Here is a 4167-nt window from a genome sequence, read left to right as displayed (position 1 = left end):
ACACATCGATAGTGACTCGCCAGAAGCTCCGGGAGCTTGGTTGGGAGGTTCTTATGCATCCACCTTATAGTCCGGACCTGGCACCAAGTGATTACCACCTGTTCCTGTCTATGGCGAATGATTTTGCTGGTGAAAAATTCGCCTCAAGAGAAGCTTGTGAAAATCGACTGTCCCAGTTTTTTGCCAATAGGGACGAGGGTTTCTATGAGAGAGGCATAATGAAATTACCTTCAAAATGGCAACAAGTTATCGAACAAAACGGTGCATATTTAACCTAAATCGGATCATTCTAACTATGCTAAATAAAGCCTTCAATTTAATGCAAAAATAATAGATTTCTTTTTACTAGACCTTATATATATTTCGAATATTTCGATAATACATTGTTATATTCATGATTTCTTTATGCACTACATATAAATGCTGTATAAATAAGCATAATTTCAAAATTGTACAGACTCTAATGAAGTAAATCAACTATTAATAAAAAGCTACTATTAATAAAGAGCCGACGCTCCCAGCAAACGAAAATGGATTGAAACGGATTAAAATGGATTCAGATTTTCAGAAATATGGATTCATGAATATTAAAATGAATCCTTTTGAATCTTGAATACATTTTTATTCATTTATAGGAATTGCATAGAGCATATCTCTATGTCTTTCAATCTAAAAATAATATTAGCTTTTTCTGTGCACAAACACACAATTGTGAATACTGTTCAATTCAAAATTTTGAATAGCAAATGCAGTTTTTCAATCCAATTGAATCTAATTAAATCCAATTGAATCCAATTAAATCCAAAAAAATATTCGCTATTTAAAATACGCATTCGGATTAGAAAAAAATTTTAATCTATTTTATTCCATTCTCGTTTGCTTCATGCCCGTGTCGCATGTCCTGGCGCGCGAAATTTGAGGGTCCGCAGGATCTTCTCGGGCCACCTCGAAGCTTTGAGGTATCTTCTCGGGGCTCTCGCCGTCCTTGGGGCGTAGAGTGACCACCCCTATCTTGCCATTCCAATCTTCGTTCCGCCTTGTGCCTAGAAGATGATGTGATAAAAGGTGTCTTGCGACAGCAAAAAGGGTGAAATAATGAATGATATCACCTGCGTGCGACCCGGGGAACAGAGTGTCGTGCGTCCCGGCAAATCCATTCGCAGCGGTCGTTACTCGACTTCCAGTCTTGATCGTCTTCCTTCTTCTCTCTTCACGGTTCGGTGTGGCGGCGTTAATCTGCCAAGATCGCGGGAGTCGCCAGTTTCTATAACTCTCGGTACGGAAATACACAAAAAAGGAAACGAAAACGGCAATGCGAAACGCGTGAGACACGCAAATAACGTCGCGAAAAAGCGCAGATGCGTCCGCCCCCTAAAATGTGGAAGGAGTCAGGACGCTAGATTGCACTATTCGGTCGGGTCGTGCGATCCTTGTGACGGACGGAAAACGTCACATCACAATTCCCCCTTCCCCGGGGAGGACTGAGGAGGTCTTGGCTACGACGAACGTCGATAGCCACCAGTTTCTTCCTAATCGTTACTCAGCGGCACGTCACGGACGAGCATCTGGATTGCCTTTTCCTTAAGTACGGTACGGTATTGACGGTTTTCCTCCTCCGGCCCCTAACGCGAGGGTTGTTCGGAATCCCCGGAAGGGACCTACGCAAAACGGTACTGACTCCAAGCAATGAGGGAAGGCAGTCGCTGGCGGTCTCGTGAACACGTCTAGCGGCCCCGAAAATATGCTCTATCGCGGCCTGCTCCCGAGCTCCTCTCTCTCCGTTACGCTAATATACGCCAAAATCACTCTTCAAGTTTCCTGACTCTCAGAATGCGGTAGGAGAACACAAAAAGAAAGTGGTAGATAACAGGGAAAGAAGAAAAAAAAATTTTTCGATTTTTACAATACCCTGCTCGCTAAACGGTACACAAGTGCTTGGCTTCCGGTAGCAGCTTGCCTGCTGATCTCCCCCCTCCCCAAAATCTTCCGAGGCGGACACGGCATCGCTGCATCGTGACTACCCAAACAAAAATTGAGCTTCGCGTCAAACGCCTCGCCAACAGCCTTGTCGTACGTCCAACTCCATCACCAACGAAAATAAGATCGGGAACTCTCAGTATACCAAGGAGCCACGAAAAACAAAAAATATATATAGTGAGAACAGGAATAAGCTCTGCCACTCATTTCAAAAAAAGCCGCATGCATCGCAAAAACATTAAGTAGGCGGTAGGGTCGGTATGAAGAAGGAAAAAGGGAAATGGAGCGGCGATCAAGGCCCAAAGACAACTATGGGTTTTGGCGATAAACTTTATTTCGATAGCGCGATAACGATATTGTTTCCCGGCTCAACTATGGCGCGGGACGGTAGGGGCCCTTCTTTGCATACTCTTTCTTGCATCGCGGTCAGGTTTTCCGTATCATGCCCGCTCTCCCGCATCCGTAGCAAAACGGATGGTCTCGGATGTACGGGCAATCGGTGTATCTATGGGTTTCCCTGCCACAGTTCCAGCACCCGCCCGGGTCGCTGGTCCTCCTACCGTGTATTCTGCCGGTCCCGTCGGGCCTCCGCTGCGGTGTTGGCGATCGCGCCCCTCCCCCGGCCCCGGAGGTGTTTCGTTCCTCCCTTGTTCCTTTCTGGGAGGCTGGTGTTCCAGGTGGTATAGGGTCGGTCTGTTGGGCCGCATCCCGGGTGCGGGATGGTCCGTTTCCTACCTGCACAGCGGCGTCCCGGGTGTCGGACCGCTCCTTTACTACAGCTCCCCCGGTGCCGCTGCGCCGATATTCTTCCGCCACTTCTCTCGCCTCTCTTCAAAAGGTCGGATAGGCTTGGCGGATTCCCTGAAAGACCGCATTATATCGTCTTCTGAAAGTCTCTCCTCTCTCCCCCATCCTCTCGGGGCAACACCGTTCAATAGTCTTCGAGATCCACCACCCAGCGACTACTCCGATACTGATAACTGCAAATGTGAAGCTAGGGATTAGCAAGGCTAAGAAATGAGGTATGGTTTGAGATCCTTTACATGCAATTTTCCCACCCGAACACCTTCGAGACTCGCCAACTATACCACTGGAGAAAGAATCCCACTAACCTTAAATGGTCCCTGGAATTTCGGCGACATTGTGAACCGCCGACGATAGAGTGTTGTCGTCTCAGAATGAGATCCCCCACTTTAAAGGTGCGATCGCACTTACGTAAATTATAGTGTCGGGCCTGCTGCTGATGGGCCTGATCGAAGTTATCGCTAATCCAACGATGCAGCAATTGTAACTGCAGCGCTCCTCCCAGTTCGCGGGGTCTCGCGGCTCCACCCCAGTCGCCCCTTGGTTCCTTCGTCGCAACGATCATGCCGGTATCAACTTGCGACTTAAATTTAGAAAAGCGGGTGAGGTGCCGACCGATGAATGGTGAGCGGTATTATATGCGAAACGGAAATCCCTCAAATGAGTGTCCTATTCGCGGTGATCACGACTGAGAAAAGCCACAATCATGGTTTTGAGGACCCTATTCACCCTCTCGACGGGATTAGCCTGCGGGTGATACGGCGGGACGGTAGTAAGAACGATGCCGCTTCTCGGCGAAGGCTTGTAATGTCTTATTAACGAACTCCATACCGTTATCCGTGAGCAAGAATCTAGGCGTACCTCAGCGCGAGATGACGAGATCTTCTAAAGCCTCGCATATTAATTTTCCGTTCCCGTTCTCAGGGCACTCGATCCACTTGGTAAACAAGTCTTGGATCACGAGAACGTACACGAAACCCGATTTCCTACGCGGAAAGGGTCCCATAATGTCGGCGGCAACAACAGTCCGCCGACCCATGAGTCCCACAGGACTAACCTGTTCCACTTTTGTACGTTGACAAATATCTCAGATGCGGATATACCTCGCTACATCCCTAAACATATTCGGCCAATAATACGCGACAGCCAAACGCTGATATATCTTATCAATCCCTAAATGACCCGCCTGATGGTCATCGTGAGACTCACTCAGAACCTCCAACCTCCTCTCACGTGGCAACACTAACTTCCAACGATCGAGATCCTCTATCACATCCGACGCGGTTGTTCGCGGCCTCAAATAATAAAGTTGGCCATCGACCACCTTCCAATCGGTAAACAACTTATGTTAAGCTTCTCCGAAACCTCGCGGAAACGCCTATCAAA

The 4167-nt window shown here is 47.8% G+C and overlaps 1 pseudogene; it reads right to left on the bottom strand.

Moving 5' to 3' along the window:
* Window positions 1–2403: 2403 nt before the first annotated feature.
* On the bottom strand, window positions 2404–3346 carry LOC108748136 (annotated as a pseudogene).
* Between the last annotated feature and the right edge of the window lie 821 nt (window positions 3347–4167).

Source organism: Trachymyrmex septentrionalis, unplaced genomic scaffold, assembly GCF_001594115.1.
Source record: "Trachymyrmex septentrionalis isolate Tsep2-gDNA-1 unplaced genomic scaffold, Tsep1.0 scaffold109, whole genome shotgun sequence".
Lineage (NCBI taxonomy): Eukaryota > Metazoa > Arthropoda > Insecta > Hymenoptera > Formicidae > Trachymyrmex > Trachymyrmex septentrionalis.
Note: the sequence above shows the minus strand (reverse complement) of the source record. Positions and strands in the feature narration are given on the sequence as shown.